This window comes from Anabrus simplex, chromosome 4 (genome assembly GCF_040414725.1).
Source record: "Anabrus simplex isolate iqAnaSimp1 chromosome 4, ASM4041472v1, whole genome shotgun sequence".
NCBI classification, from domain to species: domain Eukaryota; kingdom Metazoa; phylum Arthropoda; class Insecta; order Orthoptera; family Tettigoniidae; genus Anabrus; species Anabrus simplex.
In genome coordinates, this window is record NC_090268.1 from 439,648,689 (window position 1) to 439,670,421 (window position 21,733).

Here is a 21,733-nt window from a genome sequence, read left to right on the forward strand (position 1 = left end):
TGAGTGTGCAGATGAGGACGAAGTTGACAAGTTTTATGAAGCACTGTGTGGCATTGTAGTCAGGGTCAACAGCAAGAATAGGATAGTGCTATCGGGTGATTTAAATGCGAGAGTTGGAAGTAGAACTGAAGGATACGAAAGGGTGAATAGTGAATGTGGGGAAGATTTGGAAACTAATAGGAATGGGAAGCGTTTGCTAAACTTCTGCGCTAATATGTGTTTATCAGTTACGAATGCATTCTTCAAGGCTATTCACTGCTACACATTGGAGGTTAGGGGTACCAGATCCATAACGGACTATATCTTAACCCACTTCGAATTTAGGAAATCCGTTAGGAATGTACGGGGTTTTCGCGGATGCTTCGATGATACATGCCACTCTTTTATCTGTAGTGAACTACGTATCTCTAGGTCTAGGATATAGAGAGTGAAATACTGTCTAAAAACGAATAAGGGTAGAATATCTCCAGGACTAGGAAATGGTATAGGTATAAGTACGTGGATATGATTATTGAGAAATTCTGAACAATGGACAGTAAGTAGGTTCAGGATATAGAAAGTGAATGGGTGGGCGTTTGGAGTCGACTAGTGAAGTCAAGTTGCTCTGCGGTATTTTCTTCCACTCTTCGCTCAAACACTCTACACGTCAGACGCTTGTGTTGAATGTTCTTTGCCTCAGCCTTCGGTCCACTTCTTCCCACAAACGCTCTATCGGATTTAAATCTATGCTCTGCCGAGGCCACTTAGGCATCCTAATCTTACTATTCTTGGGAAAGTCTTTGACGTCATGAGAGGTGTGCTTGGGATCAGTGTTGTGTTGTTGAGCTGTCAAATTTCGGGCCATTGCCTTTTTGGAGTGGAGCATCATGTTTTCTTTAAGGATGTCACAGTACTTTAAGCCATCCATAGTACCTTCGATTGGTACCAACGGACCGACAGCTGAAGGGGAGAAACATCCCCACACCATCATGCTTTACAGTGGATACTTGGTACCGGACGTTGTTCCTTTCCTGTACACGCCTGCGCATCGGGAGAAAACAAATTAAATTTACTCTCGTCACCCAAAAGCACGCGACTTCACTGTCGACTGTTCAAGACCAGATGCGATGTGGCAAAGGCAAGACGGATCTTCCTATTCTTTGGTGACATGAAAGGTTTTTGTTGGGGCATCGTTTTGCAAATGGGACTGTCCCAGGATCGATTATATGCTACAATCGGACATGTTATCATTGTTGTATTCACGAAGCTCCTTGTTTATGTCCACAGAAGTTCTTCTGGTATTAGTATCAGCCTTTGACAATCTTTGAATTAAAGTTTTGACTCGGAGCGTGATTTTCCTTGGTCTACACGCTCTCTGTTTGTTGTCCGTGGTCTCTGTTGACTGTTACTTTTCCCACCAAATATTTACTATTTGTCTGGACAGACCCAAACCTTTCTTCACCTGTGCCTGTGACTTGCGCTGTTGTAGGGTAATTGTCACGACATTGCTTAGGCCTTCTGAATATTCCGTTGTCTTTGAAATATTGGTAGTTGTCCGAAACAAAACAAAACAAAACAAAACAAAACAAAATATAATATAAACCGACTGTACGCGTCAACAAGCAGTGTCAGAATATTTTTTGACTGACCAAACTACGATATTTCCTTGTGTACTCACTATAGTTGTGCCTAGCTCTGATCCGAGTGTTCACGGGTCTGCATTTGACTGAGAAATATGCACGGGCTACGGAGTCATAACGTTTTGGATTTATCAAATCTAATTAATAATAATCGATACACCTTACTTGTAAATAAAATTGTCGTTTTGTCCATTAATTATGTAAATGATGAGTTTCTCAGACACCTTGAATCACTCCGGTTGCTCCTTGTCATTCCGTGCTGAAAGTGTTGTTCTGTGGTAAATTATGAGCACTTGTATGTTATATTTGTTTTATATTTACAGACTTTTATTATCATTACTAGGGATATTTTTTTACTCACTAGTAGGTTAGAATGCAAACTTTCTTGAACAAGGCGCATGCATCATCTAACCGGTCTACAGTTATGTCGGTGAGATGCATATTTTAGGAGTTCTGCGAGTTCAGATCGCTAATATTTATGCAAACCACACTGCAGAACAGTTGTGAGGGGAGCATACACTTGCGCCTTGGTTAAATACGTTTGCATTCCAACCTATTCCTATCTAAAAATGATTTCCCTAATCATTCTTCATTACATTTTGCAGTTATTCACTCAATAGTTAAAATAGAGACAAGCAGAGTCACTGTCCGGCTCTATGGCTAAATGATTACCTGGCATTTGGTCACTGGAGTCCCGTGTTCGATTCCCGGCCAAGTCGGGGATTTTAATTTAGTCTGGTTAATTTCTTCGGGTCGGGTCTGGGTGTTAATGGGCTCGTCTTAAATGTATAAGTTCAATTCATCAAAGATAATTAATAATAATCAGAAACGCACAAAATTTTGAATTCATATTTAATCAGAAACATACAAAATATTAGCTACCTAATTGTAGTTAAGGCCAAACGCCAAAATTAAAGAAACACGACGGGAAAGCAAATTACCGGTTGTAAACAAGTATGCCCATGCCAATTTACCAAGTAGGTTAGACAGTGTATTTTTTATTATTATGTTTTAGTGGATACGTCCGCAATATTTGTCCATCTTCAAAATATTAACCTGACTGGCATGCATAGCTGCCTTAGAAAATTTTTACTTTGTAGAACTTATTATATACTTACATTTACATAAAAATTCTGAACTACTGATAAATAACAGGCACCATAGGGTCAGGAGTAGTATTGCAGTTACTCTCAAAAAATCTCGGGTGAGCGGTTAGAGGCGCCCGGCTGTGAGCTTGCATCCGGGAATTAGTGGGTTCGAATCCCACTGTCGGCAGCCCTGAATATGGTTTTCCGTGGTTTCCCTTTTTCACATCAGGCAAATGCTGGGGCTCAATCTTAATTAAGGCCACGGCCGCTTCCTTCCAACTCCCAGGCCTTTCCCATCCCATCTTCGCCATAACACCTATCTGTGTCTGTGCGACGTAAACCCACTATCAAGAAAAAAAATCTCGCAGATTTGAAGTCTTTGAAGAAGTGCATTGTATCTCTAGCGGTGGATCCATTAAACGTCCAGCCATTGACAGGAAAAGAAACATCAGTTTTGCTATTAATCCAACGATGAATTTTGATTGTAACAGTTCACAGGCTGAAGAAGTTGATTATGAAAAGAAGAGACACTACGAACCCTGTTTTAAGTATCACATCCCCGTCAGTTGCTAGGAGGTAATTAGGTTGCTCTTGGGTGTGCGAGAATCGGTCACAAAATCTTCAGTTAATTTCATCCTTCGTTTAGGTACTCGTGTTTCGTTTCTAAAGGTATTTATTTAGATGTTTTATGTAACTCATTGTCTATAGAAAATTATACCGTATTTGCAAATAAAATAAAGTATTCCTCGTCTTAGATAGCTTTACGGGGTAATTTTGAAATTAAAACATATGTAAGTTCATGTTATCCTAAGATAAATATTGTGAAAATGTAATCGCAATCACTACATTACTATCACTTTAATGCTATTACCGAACGGACCCCCTATTCTGGGCAGCTATCTCTTCTCTCTCTACAACACATAAAACTCAACTTTGTGTTGAGGAAAATATGATATGTTTACGTATTTCTAATATTTTAACACTCATTGCCTTCCCTAGCGCTGAAAAATTTCAAACCATTAAATATCCTGCCATTTCTGGAAGGTGTCACATTCAAATATGTCTGTCTCTTATTTGTCAACCTTAATTTGTTCATTTACTTGGCTTGGGAAACTGGACATTTGTACTGTCTATAACTCCCTGTAACTCACATATCAGAAGCAATTCTGCCCTCTACCGCACTCACAGGCAGTTTTCCATACATGGCAGAAGCCGCCCTCGCTCGTCAAAGGGTCTGCCTTACAAGGGCTGCACCAAGCCAGCTGTAGCCTCACGGAATTATTGCGGCTTCGTCAGTCCTGCCCTTGTAGAAAGTCCAGAGAAGGGGATAAGGGAGAAGTCCTACATCTATATGGACAAAGTTAGTTTCATGCGATAGGGATGAGAATATCGTTCCATATTTCAATCCATTCAATCGTACCCACGTTATGAAAAAACAAACTAACCACATCAGTGTTCATTTAACAAACAGTATCAAGCGCATGCAGGACAATTCTTACGAGGATTACGGAGATGATGATGATTATGATGCTTGATATTTAAAGGGGTCTAACATTTAAGGTCATCGGTCCCGGATTAAGAAGAAAAAGATCGTGATTTTTAATATATGTGTATCAGTATATAAACCACGTGAGCGTTTTCAATCAAAATGTTGACTAACAAAATAGTTCAAGTTAATCTGAACTTCCGAGAAATTTCTTCATTTCTGGTTTTTTGTCATTAACACCATAAATGGCTCCTAACACCAAACCAAACACCATAGTGCAAGAGCTCCGAAGGGTCATGGCCTACTAAGTGATCGCTGCTTAGCCGGAAGTCCTGCAGACTACGAGGTGTGGCGTGGTCAGCATGGCGAATACTCTCTTGACTTTCTAAACCAGGGCTGGCGTCACGCCGTCAGATAGCTCCTCAATTTACATCACGTAGACTGAGTATACCTAGAACCAACCCTCAGAACTAGATAAAAGTTCCTGACACAGCCAGGCATCGTACCCGGTTGCTACGGGTAAGAGGCAGGCGCTGGTTGCTACCAGACATAATTTGTTTTCTTATGGGACCAGGTTTGCTTGTGACACGTATTTAATTAATTTTACTCAATTTTTGAAGATCAATGCATTTTACCCGACGTATTGTACTGTATCCTGTCACAAATTTGGCTAAGATCAGGGTAAAGCGCATGGTTACGTTCGAAAAATTGGCAACAAGGATATCACTAATCAACTAAAGAGTATAAGGACAGGAAATACGGATATATATTTACTGAATGAGAACTCAGTTACACGGGTAAGATGGATTTATTCCACGAAAAACATTAAAATCGCTCATGAAAGCCCAAATAAATATAAATTAAATATAAATCAAAATAAACTCAACCCCAAAATCGGTCGTGATAATTGATCCGCACATGGCATTACTACATAACCACAATTTATACGAATAAAAAATGGGTATCAGCCGAAAATTATAATAACTAAAATACTACATTGGATTTGGGTATCGTTACATAATTTTGGATTTGATAGCTGCGCCGTTAAATCCATAAGTCGTAGGCTCAATCTAAGATCGTCCATTAGCTGCGCATGTGATAATCGAAACACTAGTATTTGGTTTGACTAAATTATGTATATACATTCCGAACTTCGGATACAAAGAAATATAACACTTGTTCAGGGCTGTCCCTAATTACCCCTTCCAAAATAACACTGATTCTAATAATGGGTCCGTACCCATTTGTAAATGAATTAGGACAGAGCCTACTTCCCTTTAATCAGCCATCGGGCTAACATGACCCCTTTTACAACGCTGGACAGCGACATAAACAGAAAACAAACACACGGAAAAATGACACCACAAAAATATAAACACAAAAATACCTGTAAGAAGGAATGCATACAAATACATATTGAAATAAAATAGATAAAGTCGTCGGCATTCCATTTCGACATATTCAGGCTCTGGCAACTTCTGTCTCGACTAAAGAAAACGTTCCCTTCTACATGGCCTGAACGATCAGCTGGATACCAACACACATTTAAATCACCGTGGCAAGGGTAGAGTTCCGAGAACTAACGACTCCGCTCGTAAATACTTTCTCTAGAAAGGGGCACGCACAACACACAACTGGCTAAAAGCCGCATCCCTGGGGGCATCACAGAATTTTCGGGCTCAAGGCCGACTCTCTTCACTGTAGCACGACCCAAATATTCTCTCACCACATCTAGGCACAGCCAGTGCAAATTCAAGCAAAGCTCAGGCTGGCACATTAACACAATTAGTTCACGTGTTCCCAATAAATATCACGGCTTAAACTGCCTTTCTCATAATCATTTATCCCCTTTAACATATCATGGCATTTCAAAGCTTTCACATTACATGTCGTTGGTTCGATGCCCTTGCGTTCTTGAACTTGCTCCGAAAATAGAATATCTTTCTCTATCTTCCAATGGAGAATAGAAAATATATATGTCACACAATCTCATCACAGCTGAAAGGTTCATGCGTCGTGCACAGAATGCCTTTCTGCTCTATTTGTGCTGTATCTTACCTGTTATAAAATCACGAAACGCTGACGGCATGCAGCCTACTCAATAATACAAAGACTTTCCTCAACAACTCTATCTGAATATCATCTCACAAGGGAATAAAATACACTACTCAAACATAAATAAAATCAAAAACACACTCCTAACAAGGTTGTACCGATCTGAATAAAGTATATACACTGAACACAGGGCTAACACATGCATTATAACCCTGAACGTATTTACTATTATTTCAAAATTGAACAAAGCAAGTGCCTACTGGCTGACATTCAATTGACATTTAACTTTCTTCAGAATGCAAATACTAGCTTGATTATCACCATTCACACGCTAAAATAAAAGACTTCGGACTTAACTTTGCAGGCACCTCTCTATCAGCGACGAATAACATGCACGCTATGTCATGATCGCTTTTAGCCAATGAGAGCTGCAAACATCGCAGATTGAAAGGACTTCCACCGGTCATGCCATGGTTGTCTTCCTTCTCCTCCTGAATTGTTTGCAATACTTTTAAATGTTTGTACCTCTTCTTCGCCACTTTGCCTGAACGTACGCACGATTATGACTTAAGTTAGATTACGATTAGTTATACTGTAATCTTCGTGGAAATAAAATAGTCCCAATTTGCGCGCAGCTAATTTAAGGGATCAAGCCCGGTCAAAATCAGTCCTTCTCAGCGTTAATTATGTTTGCGGAAGGCACACGTTAACTCGCTACTCGCGGACGCGTATACAATATGTATACAGACGAATCGGTTTACAGTTATTTAATGCTAGTCTATAAAGCTCCCATTTAATTGTAATTTGATCAATTATCAACTACGCCAGGCTGCACATGGCGTTTCATTAACATGCAACGTAACCCCGAGATGAGAAGGAATGACGTTACGCTCAAGAAACGCCATTGAGGTACGCTAACAACAAAGGAGGGAAGAAAAAATCAAACTGTACAACCCACAGACACTCAGAAATTTTAACTTACCCAGCCACAAGCAGAAGCAAATAATTCTACACTGAAAACCCACACCATATTTTTTAAAAATGATCTACGATCCCCAGGAAATACTAAGCCAGGCATCAAGAATTAACACCAGTTTTCTTTAAGAACAAACTTATAATTAATTTTAAGAAATATATATATATATAGCATTTCAGTTGAATTTTAAAGGAATTATTATGTACAGAAAATAAAATTTGAAAATCTACTGAAACAAACATTTATAAAATAATAAATCTTCTGCAAATGAATAAAACGATGAAGCTAACATTAATATAGGGTTTTAAATAAATATTTTATAAAGAAAATTTAGGTACGATGCACCATAAACTATTACCTTTTTTACCCATAATACTTTAAAATTAAATAACTTTATAAAATTAAAATTGGGACGAATAGCTAGGCTGAAGTTAGCGAGAGAGGTTTATGACTATTCCCAGTGTAGGTATTGCACAGCGGAGATATATTCAGAGGTATTGTTCCATAATCATCACATGAATTTAAATCGTAAGGACCTTTTCAACATAAGATACATAAACACAATACATATTAGACCCAAATTTTAAGATAAAGCAGATAATTAAATATCAATCACAAATGGATTAGTACATAAACTCAATTAAATTCCATGTGCAATATAATAAAACTTAAGGCATGTTCGGTAACCCAAAACGTCCACACACACGAGGAGTCAAACACGATATCATGCCAAGATCAAAACAATAAAAACATTAGTGACACCATGCCAGAGCAAAAGAACATTCCCCAAGATAATAATAACAATGATACAGTTACGTAATTGTACACAAGGAGACAAGTTAATGCAACAATTAGAAAATAAGATAGAGATATTAAACGTATGAAACACTCCACTAAGCAACGCATAACCCCCACGAAATAATGGAATGTTTTTACATACCTACTTATAATATTTCAGTTAAACGATCAACTTAAATAACATACCTCACATATCTAGGATGTCCCAGTATTAATAATTAATAACACGTAGACACTTACTTTTAAATTACTTACGTATATTGCGCCCATATCCCGAATTAATGCAAAAATGAGGAATTATTTTATTCTGCATTTGTGTAGGTTTCACTCAGGCGGCACGTGAGGTCCAATATAATTTTGGGGACCAAAAAATTGAGCTCCAACATGAGTCCTAAGGCACGTTCTAGGACATGGCAAACTAATTGCGCTTTGCTAACAGTCCTCCAATAAATCATATGACACCGCCAACAGCGTACTTCTGTTGCCCCTTTAAACACGGAAACCAGGACGCACATAGTCAAAGCCGCACCCTCAGACTTATAAAGGAGTCAGGGAGAGAAAGAGATAAAGTATATTGAGGAGCAAGGATGAAATGATGGTGAACACCCCTCGATGAGAAGTGGTTAGTTCCAAACAGAAGAAAGTCGGGTACCCCTAGGCAAAATCCAGCCAATCAGTGAGCTCAAAATTATTCATTTCAAAATAGCGCCTATGATAATTTAGTTGATTGGGGGCATCGGAACAGTACTAAGGCAGTTTATTTGTGATCCGGACAGTATGTGAAAATAGTATATTTTCAGTGTGATTTTGTTTAATAATTATATATGGCATGACTTTAAATGTGAAAGCGCGTCGTTGTGACACAAATCTCTCGTTACCAACCATCCGCTGATATTTCACATCCACATACAATGCATCGTCGGCAGAAAATAGTACCAACGCATTCAATTGAAGTGATAAACATATGATCAAAAGGGGATAGAACATCAGTTAGCAGAATGGCTAGGAATATCGTGATTCAACATAAAGTGAAAAGGTGAAGGTGGGACACAGGGAAACCCCCACAGCGCACGAATATCAGTGACGTAGGATCCCTCAGTGTACCGCGCCAAGCCTAATGTTCAGAAACACATAAATGAAGCCCGCCTACCGCACCCCGGAGGAGTGTTCTCTATGTTCTCAGTGAGGGAAGATCAGCTCGTCTTAGGGTTCCGCGAATGATCAGTCTTTGTGTCCAGTGAACTCTAATAACGTGGAGAGTAATTAATTCCTAGAGTAATTCGTTCGCCAGTGACAGCCATCGGTAGAGTAAATTACTCATGAATTTCGAACTCTTATTGTATTGACTCACGAACACTGATTAGGAACCTTTATTTCAATCAGTTATCTCGAAGTAATTATAAATTATATGACCACTTTGCCCCAGGAGAGGTAATGAACTTTTCAAGTTAACGAACCTAATGGGATAAGAAACTAGTTACCGTATGGTATATCAGGTTAATCATTTCATATATCTGTCGCAGAGACTATGATTTGTGCAAACGCGACAACATCTCGTATTTTCGATTTATCATTCTTGCGGTAATGATCAGCCACTCAAAGTAATAGGCAGGTAGACTAGAATCTGCTAATAAAGACAGACTGTAAATTTTTAATGTTGGGGACATGCAGCAATTGCCCAAGGAATGTCCTGTTGCAGTTCATCCAAACTAGGAGAATTCTTAGAATTGCCATGTGTACGACCTCGAACGTAAACACAACACGGGAGCTCGGCAAGGGGGAGGTAATCCCAAGGTCCCGTTACACGAAGGGAGATACAAGGCCAGCTGTTTAGCAGTCAACGGAGGAGAGGTTCAATATTAAAGGAATACCCGAATCGTGTGTAAAGTCAGAATAGTGACATATACGTGTGTAAAGCCCACATATATAATTAATGTATTAGAGTATGGTATAGTTTTTTGTGTGTATATAAGTGTAACGTCAAGATCAATGCATACGTGTGTATGATCATGTGCAATACTCAAGCAATCATGTCAGGATACCTCAAGTCCAACCCCTCCATACGTCTCAATCATGATGGCATAAGCTAATTAGCCATCAGGACTATGGAGAAGCGGCAGCCGAACTACGAATATGAGTAAGAGAAATTTAATCTAAGGTGTTCTTTGTTGTAAATAGTATAAATGTTAATGTGTATAGGACGCAAGCTGTCGGTAATGATAATTCGGTAGTTTAATTTTAATGATAGTACAGTACATTCATGTTCGGTTTCATCACAGTAATCACTTTGTAAATAGTTTGTTTAGCAGTCACGCATTTTGATTTGATTTAGATATATTGTTACGACAGCACTGAGGCAGATTGTCGTTATATTGGTAAAATAGATTTCATGATGGTTAAGCTACTTATGTAATTTAGATTCTAATAGTTTGATCTAAGTGTAATCTTTTCATCTTGTGGAAATGAGGCACACATTGGCAGTATTCGTGGTATTTCGCGCAGGCGACGTTGTACAATTCCGATTGTCATTGTTCAGGATTCTTTGAGACCATTTGATATTGATTGATTCCTTCTTTAATATTCGCTAAATTAGTATATGTGGCTAGTGATATGATTGATAATGAATTTGTGTGAGAATTATGGTAACGCTGAGCAGTCCATTAGGACGAGGATTCAAAGGCATTAATTATGAATTTTATCTAGAGGGTAAAGAGGGAGGAAGGTATAAAGGGAAACATTCATAGGTCAGCGGGTTAGCTGACAGACGTGTTATATGAAAATGCAAAATAATGAAGTAGATAATTCAATCTCAGCGGGAAATTTGGGAGATTAATGAGGGCAAGAATGCAGACGTCGGAAGTGCGCCAAACTCTCTATACGTAATAATGATATACTCGATGTTAAGAGTACAATTAAGAGTCTACGATGATATGATAACTGAATAAATATTGATAAACAAACTAAGATGGAATTCAGAAAATACTCACAAGTTTGGTATTAATGGACGTAACTTCAACTAAGTACCCACACAACTGATTATGAAGCATGTATATGTGTAACGTTTACATAAGGCATGCTAACGTGTCCAGCGTGGCTAGGAACATATGTTTCATAGTAGTAATAATATCAAATGGTGTTTTCTTCCTTTTTTGGTCTGAATCATGATGTCGCAAACTGCACTGCATTGATTATTGTGAGTAGGTAATAACATCATTTTGGACAGCTATTTATGCGCCATGTTTGTTTCGATTATTGGAAATAACTAATTAATTTCATTTTTAACTCATAGTCACGATCATAGTACTCGTAAATGAGTGTAATCGGTTTTAATTTAATCAGAATATAAAGAACTACTGTACGATATCCAAAAATGTGTGCTAATTAATTAACTCAATGGAAAACCACGTTCATAACAAATCTATGTTAGATTTAAGAACAATTACATTATATAATAGCCTCTTCAACGAGTGAACGTCACCACCCCTGAAGGACAGAGTCTGAGATGAATATTTTATTTCAGTGCAGACGAGGCAGAACCCAGGATGAAGAAATCATCGACCAGATCATCATGAAAAGGGTGCAATATGAACACAGATACTCTGTACTTAATATGAAATTTCAGGTAAGTAAAATATTTTAACATAATAAAGGGAAATGGAATGTTACAATATTTGAATTCATAAATAGTAGTAATAATCTACCTATATAAATTTAAGTACTTGGGGATAAAATATTCATCTGAAGTAAAATTTAGGAAACTCAAAATTCGTAATTATAAAATTAATAATATTTTACCTCAAGAAGAAAGGGGTGATCGAAATGGTGATTACGCAGCGTATAGGTCAACGCAAGGAAATCACGTAATCAAAATAAACGCCATTAACGTGAATAAACAAAAACGGAATGACCAAATGACAACTCGCAAGAACACGAGAAATAACACAAGCACCAAACGAAATAATACAAGGAAACACAATTGAGGCGGAACAATAAACATAAGAGAGGGAAAGTAAAATTTGGAAAAGCAAAAGGAATCTCAAGATTACCAGTCAAACAGTACACATAGCATATAATATTTCCAACGTAGTGCACAAACGGCGGATAGCAGTAGAACGCAAAATGAAAATCTCACCATAATTTCCACAGTCATAATCAAAATGACATAATAACATTATTACAAGGCCCCACCAAAAAGATTAAAGTAAGGTACTCTCAGGAGTGGAGGGATATACGATTTCATCTTACCGATGTTGACACATGCGCCGGTAATCACGGTCAACAAATAAAATTTTACGCCACAAAATCTTACATTCTACAAAATTTGACCGGCAATAATTTAATACAAGAATAATCCCTAAGTGGGATGTTGAATTCGTTTCTAACCGACTCATGTCGAGTTGAGTCTCTTCTTACAAGATGAAAGCGGAGACATGGCTTCCAGCGTCTATCCCCAATCGGTCTCTACGGCAGACAGTCTCATTCCTAAGTAGACCGTGCCAACGTTAGTGTCTGGTGATAGTTGTGCACTCTGGTGATATAGTCCGTACACACTACTAGTAATCGAGTTCACAAGTAGATGTCGTCAGAGTCCACTCAGCCGTGACACACAGCATATTCGGCAGCCACGAAGTGATGTTTCACAACGAACTCGAAGACAATATGCTCAAACAGGCTCATTTAAATTGAGCAGAAGAAGACGCTGACAATTTCCAATTCATATCAGCATTGAAGGTTAGCTGTGCCGTACAGACGCGTTGTACCGTTGCCGTCCTCAAATTGTGCCAGACTCAGCGGTAAGAGTGCATGGTAACCGTTCGTAATTAAAAAGGCTGATGCAAACAAAACTAAACTCAATGAAGTAAATACCATTGGTATATGGACAGGAAAACGGATACATAAGTATATGAATAAGAAAATAGAAATAGGTTCAAAATGGGTTTATGAAACTAAAGACACTAATATATATTCAGGCTACATTGACCACAATATCAAGAAGAACACAAATGAAGCCAAATGGCCATTATAAAAACGAAGTATGTGCCGTGCAGATTACGTACCACATTTACACTAGGCAGAAATTACAATAAAGCGGGCCACGGCCCGAATTAAAACATACGTATGGCTTTGGAGTTACTTGGGATGATTACATTAATATTGGATTGACGCAAACTACATTCTGTATGTCCTAATCCATTTTGGGATTCGCTTGTTAAAACGTCTTTAAATACCCGCGGTAGTAAGATAATCACACTAGTATTTGATCCGTTATTTACATATGTACAACAATTATAGCGGATATAAAATCATTAATCAAGGTTAGTCCAAGGCTTCTCATGAATTATCTCTAACACAGACTCGAAAGTACGGACCGTCCGTACACAAATTGAATATAACAGAAGCCAACAACCAATCTTTAGCTTTGAGCTAATTATGAACAAAATTACAAAACGCAGGTATCATTGACACACACATCAAAGAATAAAAAATAATACAAACACCAGACAAATAAATCGAACACTAAAACAGTCATAAGAAACTCCGATAACTTCTGAAAGAAAATGTATGCAAATAAAACGTAATCTGGAATAAAACACATGAATATATATATATACACTTCTTCTTGCCATAGTTTATTGGGATCAGAAACCAATAAAACATAGGCGCAGGGGTTGTGTCACCTAGTAACGTGTGGATGCGTGTCACCAACGTCACTCTCCATATGCTCGGAACAGCTGTGACCTATTGAAACGTCTCCCTGGTTGGCAATAGAATGCAGGGTTTACGGGACCGGGTAAGCTACTTTCTGAGAACGACCTTAACGAGAATACGGGGCTGGCCGGTTCATTCAACTACACTCGACAGGGGGATAACGTCATAATGCTGCACTTTCACTAACTTGAGACCCGCACTCCCTTCTCATAACCTTGCAGCTAATCCACTGCTAACGCCTCGTAAAATCAATCGCGGTCTCGATTCCCTATAACATTCTGTTTCACGCCAACAAGTCCTTAAGCATCTTTTATATGAATATACCCAGCACCATTCATTGCTCTAAGACATATTCAGGCTATTCACTTGTCAGTACTCGGGCTCATATCCACCCTCTCGTCTTAAATATGGGCACATCTATCCTTCTCTAAGTGGTCCAGTCTTCCAATGCTCCCTTTAATCATTTATATCTATATCCAGGCTCCTCGAGCCTTCCTCTAACCAGCCCAATGGTTTAAAAACCACCCTATAAATTTGCGCACATCTGGCTACATAAACATCAGACCCGTAGTTCGTTATTCCCGTATAACCTGCCTTCATTGCAGAACAATAAGACTTTATCTAGGCAAAGTCGAGGGCCTCCTTGGTCTCTGCTTCGTAATAACGCCTGAAAAAGCAAGCTCCTTGCATGCTCCATGCACTGCGGCTATGATCAGATTAACCCACACGTATACTAATGGCGTGCAGCCTATGAAACAATGACATTATATCTCATCTCTTATCACACACAAAAAGGAATATACTGAAAAGGAAAGATACACAGTCCTATAATTACCCTAATAATCACTTATTCCCTTCTAACTAACTTAATATACTGAAATAAAAAGCTCGAACTTTCAGACAGCTCTGGACAACATTTACGTTACGCGAAATAAGCCTCAAATCAGTGCCAATCTGGCTGACATTTAACAGCAAACCCCATATTTATAAACGATCTTTACTATAGTGAAACTACTATCACAGGCATGCTCAATATTTGGACATATAAAACATACCTTGTGTCGATCTCAGCATCCGTGGCGCTCACATAGCCGCAAAGGTCACAACGGCTTAGGCCACCATCATGACGAACTCCATGATGCTAGTAGTCACTCCGTTGATCCTCGGTGATGTCACCATTGTCCTGGGTACGTTGCACTCCTGCATCGCAGATGGTGTTACATATCTTCTCTTCACCGCTAGTGGTACAAGTGTACAAAGATTCTGCCCTTAATATTTGGTTGTCAATTTACTACAGCCTATGTACGTATATTAAATTAAGGTCTCAACGTCTGGGCACAATCAGCTCTTGTCGCGGTAGTATAGTGACAAGCATACGGACATCACGCACCATGAAACGCGAACCATACAGTTTACAGAAATTCGCTGAAATTAATTAGTCTGCGGGGTTTTATGCGTTGTCAATCTATACCGTTAACTTATGTGCCTTATGATCGTCACGGGTAGAGGTAACTACCTTAATTCAATTAAACTGATATCACTCCCGAATCGGAATAGTTTTCACAGCACTTAAAATCGCAGTCAAAATGATAATTCTCGAATATAGCATCCGGCTTTGTTCAAATATCACCAGGTTAAAGCGTCCTTTGAAAAATTCAGTGTCAGTTAGCGAACAAGTAACACTGACCAACAGAACAGGAATGAATAACTCTCCCCTCTCCTCGTTCCTATAAAGACTCACTCAACTCCATTTGAATCCGGGGAGTTCCCATGAGTGAATATGATGTCCGTTCAATCGCCGCTTTAGTTCAAACAGCGAGCCATTGAAAGTGCAAAATCTTTATATCAATTGAAAGTAATTAACATTTCCACATACAGGCAATGGTAAAATTACACCTGACACACTGGACATAACAGAGCTGTGAATATGGGCGCGATGACGGTTTCCTCTCGTAATATTTTACTGGTTCAGTCCTGAAGTTTACGAAGTTGGTCATCCTGATATCGTTGTTCGGTGACTCCCAGTCACCCCGTACTCTCCCTACCAGCTTCTGATTGGTTGTTGATTTCAAACTCGCGGACAAAGAGCGATGCAGCGGCTCTCCCCAGCGACTTCGTTGAAATTTGAAGAATCATTGATACAAGCTATGTACGGGCTGGTTTCTTACATTAGTGCGGCCCAGTACCCAACCGTCTTCTAAATGACTTTCTCACAATGCTGTGTTATGTAATAAGCCCAAGTTACAAAGTTACATGCCTGAAGCATATAACGGTATGGTCCAAAGTAATTTAAAATATACTGTTTTTTGAGAAGTGTCTGATCATGAGCAATACCTTCTTAATGTAATAGCGCTACAAACATCAGATAGGAAGCACAGTATCTGAAATTTGAAATTCTCAAACAATAATAATTTGCGAGTCTTTGTTACTCTCTACACGTACAACGATCAACGTACTGAGGACACCATTAAGAATACGCTTCTCAGAACAAATCATAGAATGAGAAACGAATGAGAAAGCTTCCCCCTCCCCGCGGAGTTATACAGGCTTGCCGTAACGCCATTGCCCAGGTGATTCCCCAGCAAACATTGCGGTTGGCTATGTAACGGCCGACGAGAGAGCAACGGCCTAGGCGATAACTTCGCACTTTTATCATAATAGCAAAATTATCCATTATTATGGCCTCCTGGCCTATGGTAATTTTGTTCTCAATTTCGTATGAATTCTGACCTTGAAATCTAGCTCAGTGGCGGATAAATTTGTTTAAATTCATGTGATAACAGCCCTGAGATAGCGAAGTTTGTCAACCTGAAACAATCAATCAATACTGATCTGCATATAGGGCAGCCGCCCAGGTGGCAGATTCCCTATCTGTTGCTTTCCTAGCCTTTTCCGAAATGATGTCAAAGAAATTGGAAATTTATTGAACATCTCCCTTGGTAAGTTATTCCAATCCCTAACTCCCCTTCCTATAAATGAATATTTGCCCCAGTTTGTCCTCTTGAATTCCAACTTTATCTTCATATTGTGATCTTTCCTACTTTTATAAACGCCATTCAAACCTATTCGTCTACTAAAGTCATTCCACGCCATCTCTCCGCTGACAGCTCGGAACATACCACTTAGTCGAGCAGCTCTTCTTCTTTCTCTCAATTCTTCCCAACCCAAACATTGCAAAATTTTTGTAACGCTACTCTTTTGTCGGAAATCACCCAGAACAAATCGAGCTGCTTTTCTTTGGATTTTTTCCAGTTCTTGAATCAGGCAATCCTGGTGAGGGTCACATACACTAGAACCATACTCTAGTTAGGGTCTTACCAGAGACTTATATGCACTCTCCTTTACATCCTTACTACAACCCCTAAACACCCTCATAACCATGTGCAGAGATCGGTACCTTTATTTACAATCCCATTTATGTGATTACCCCAGTGAAGATCTTTCCTTATATTAACACCTAGATACTTACAATGATCCCCAAAAGGAACTTTCACCCCATCAACGCAGTAATTAAAACTGAGAGGACTTTTCCTATTTGTAAAACTCACAACCTGACTTTTAGCCCCGTTTATCAACATACCATTGCCTGCTGTCCATCTCACAATATTTTCGAGGTCACGTTGCAGTTGCTCACAATTTGTAATTTATTTATCACTCTATAGAGAATAACATCATCCGCAAAAAGCCTTACCTCCGATTCCACTCCTTTACTCATATCATTTATATATATAAGAAAACATAAAGGTCCGATAACACTGCCCTGCGGAACTCCCCTCTCAACTATTACAGGGTCAGACAAACCTTCACCTACTCTAACTCTCTGAAATCTATTTTCTAGAAATATAGCAACCCATTCAGTCACTCTTTTGTCTAGTCCAATTGCACTCATTTTTGCCAGTAGTCTCCCATGATCCACCCTATCAAATGCTTTAGACAGGTCAGTCGCGATACAGTCCATTTGACCTCCAGAATCCAAGATATCTGCTATATCTTGCTGGAATCCTACAAGTTGAGCTTCAGTGGAATAACCTTTCCTAAAACCGAATTGCCTTCTATCGAACCAGTTATTAATTTCACAAACATGTCTAATATAATCAGAAAGAATGCCTTCCCAAAGCTTACATACAATGCATGTCAAACTTACTGGCCTGTAATTTTCAGCTTTATGTCTATCACCCTTTCCTTTATACACAGGGGCTACTATAGCAACTCTCCATTCATCTGGTATAGCTCCTTCGGCCAAACAATAATCAATTAAGTACTTCAAATATGGTACTATATCCCAACCCATTGTCTTTAGTATATCCCCAGAAATCTGATCAATTCCCGCCGCTTTTCTAGTTTTCAACTTTTGTACCTTATTGTAAATGTCATTGTTATCATACGTAAATTTTATTACTTCTTTGGCCTTAGTCTCTTCCTCTATCTCGAAATTATCCTTGTAACCAACAATCTTTACATACTGCGGACTGAATACTTCTGCCTTTTGAAGATCCTCACATACACACTCCCCTTGTTCATTAATTATTCCTGGAATGTCCTTCTTGGAACCTGTTTCTGCCTTAAAATACCTATACATACCATTCCATTTTTCACTAAAATTTGTATGACTGCCAATTATGCTTGCCATCATGTTATCCTTAGCTGTCTTCTTTGCTAGATTCAATTTTCTAGTAAGTTCCTTCAATTTCTCCTTACTTCCACAGCCATTTCTAACTCTATTTCTTTCCAGTCTGTACCTCCTTCTTAGTCACATTATTTATCTATTATAATAAGGTGGGTCTTTACCATTCCTTACCACCCTTAAAGGTACAAACCTGTTTTCGCATTCCTCAACAATTTCTTTAAACCCATCCCAGAGTCTGTTTACATTTTTATTTACCGTTTTCCACCGATCATAGTTACTTTTTAGAAACTGCCTCATACCTGCTTTATCAGCCATATGGTACTGCCTAACAGTCCTACTTTTAAGACCTTCCTTTCTATCACATTTATTTTTAACTACCACAAAAACAGCTTCGTGATCACTAATACCATCTATTACTTCAGTTTACCTATAGAGCTCATCTGGTTTTATCAGCACCACATCCAAAATATTTTTCCCTCCGGTTGGTTCCATCACTTTCTGAATCAGCTGTCCTTCCCATATTAACTTATTTGCCATTTGTTGGTCATGCTTCCTGTCGTTCGCATTTCCTTCCCAATTGACATCTGGCAAATTCAGATCTCCCGCTACAATCACATTTCTTTCCATGTCGTTTCCCACATAACTGACTATCCTATCAATAATTCCGAATCCGCATCAGTGCTACCCTTTCCCGATCTGTACACTCCAAATATATCAAGTTGCCTATTATCTTTAGAAATGAGCCTCACACCTAGAATTTCATGTGTCTCATCTTTAACTTTTTCGTAGCTTACAAATTCTTCTTTCACCAGAATGAAAACTCCCCCTCCCACCTTTCCTATCCTATCTCTACGATACACACTCCAGTGCCGTGAGAAAATTTCTACATCCATTATATCATTTCTCAGCCATGATTCAACTCCTATTACAATATCTGGTAAATATAAATCTATTAAATTACTTAATTCTATTCCTTTCTTTTCAATACTTCTACAGTTCAACACTAACAATTTTATGTCATCCCTACTTGATTTCCAGTTCCCTGTTCCCTTATCACCGCTCCCTAGGCCATCCCGTTTCCCTGAATGTACCTCCCTATTACCCTTCCAAACATATTTCCTAACTTATACGTACCACTGCGGTTTAAATGAAGGCCATCCGAGCGCAGATCCCTTTCTCCTACCCACCCATTAGGATCTAGAAATTTCACTCCCAGTTTCCCACATACCCACTCCATAGTCTCATTTAAATCCCCAATCACCCTCCAGTCAGTATCCCTCCTACACAGTATTCCACTAATAACAATCTCCGCTTTCTTAAACTTCACCCGTGCTGCATTTACCAGATCCCACACTTCTCCAACTATGTTGGTACTTATATCAGCTTGCCTTACGTTGTTGGTACCAACGTGAAACAATACCACCTTCTCCTTCCCCTCCTCAATCTCTTCTACTTTCCTCAACATCTGCCTCAACCTAATTCCTGGATAACATTCTACCCTGGTTCCCTTTCCTCCACACACTTTCCCCACGTGTCTGACGATGGAATCCCCCATGACCAGAGCCTCAACCCTACCCACCTCATTTGATCCCCTCCCCTCCTGGTCAGCCCTATCTTTCCTGATAGCTGCAGAAGCTACTTCCGCCTCCCTTTTCTCCTTCCCATGACCCTGTTCCACCTGTCTTTTCCTATCCTCTACTCTACATTTCCCTTTCCTACCTTTTCCCTTCCTCCTACTTCCACGCATCTCAGCAACAGTTCCCTGTCCCTCATCTTCCCTCTTTTGTTCTACCTGGAGTGACTCGTACCGATTTCGCACAGACACCTGTCCTGAATTCTGATCCTGAATAGAGCTCTTAGCCTGCAATCTCCTTCCCCTTAGAACATTAGACCACCTGTCTTCTACAACTCCTCCCTTTCCTTCCCCTCCCTCTTGTACACCTACTATAACCTGTACGTTGTTTGAGGGAGTTCTATCTTCCTTCCCGTCTTCTGTGAGAATCCTAATTATCTCCCTCAAACTTTCCAACTCCTCCCTCATACCCCTCAATGCCTCACCACACCCACAATAAGTACACTCGCGCTCCTTAGCCATTCTTTACGGGGGGAAAATTTTAAATTAAAAAAATAAAATAACTTATTTGCAAAAACAAAATGAACGGAGGGATATATTGTCTGGGATAGTACACACCAATAAGGTAATTAATATTCGACTACACTACAATACTACTTAGTCGTGCTCTATTATTATTTTTTATTTTTTTATCCTACAACCCCAACAGGAAAAAAGCTGCTGTTAATTACTGAATATCGAAAGTAATACACAAGAACTACACAATTCCAAACTGCAATTAAGCCTATCCTAATTTCAACAATATTTTAGTAAGAGTTTCTACGGATACCTCTACCACACCAGTACTACACAAATATTTTACAATAATAAATAAGCACACTAAATTCTAATAGGATATTATTCGTATACTACTGTACAGTACACTACAGTAATTTTTAAACTACTTTCAGACGTATCCTAATTACGATACCGGTACCGTACCGTATGTCACTACTAAGCACAACAGAAATGAAATTTGCAAGAACTACTCTACTCAAAGATTACCAACGAAGCTAAATGCTTAGACAAATTATTATTAGTATTACGGTCTAATAGATATACACGAAAGATAACACACGAATATAGCACGCAAAATACGGCACTATCTAAATGTACTGTATCTATACTACAATGTATCTACACTACACTACACTGCGTTTGGTTAAATGCTTAAGTATCAAAAGGATTGCCGTACACGAAGAAAAACACGAATATAACTGGCAAGATACTATTTAATATATTATACCTTATCTTCACTACAATTCTACTGAAATGTGGTTATGTGATTATTACAGCTGGTGGATTACTATTATTTTCCCTACTCCACGGGACGGAGAAAAAAAAGTGTCCTTAATTAGGCCTACTGAAAAATACGAGGTTGTCTACAATAATTTCTCAAATATTTCTATCAAAACTACTACTACTACTACTACTACTCCAGGGACTTGAACTGCAATTACTGGGATATATGAACTTTATTACTATTAGCTAACCGCTCATAAATACTGAAAGATCGAGGGAGCGAAATATAAATTACGGATACTAACTACCTACTCAGAAGTACAAATGAATGGAATACAAGGTCAGCTGATTTTTATTTATATTTACTTGACTACACCCTTTGTTCACGACTGTAGCCAACAATGCAATATTTGAATATGAGGAGCGACAATAATCAATAACAATACGACTGTTAACTATTACCGTGTAATCTCTTTAACTTCTTTTTAAATGGAAGTTTACAGGCCTATCGTGCTTTTTAA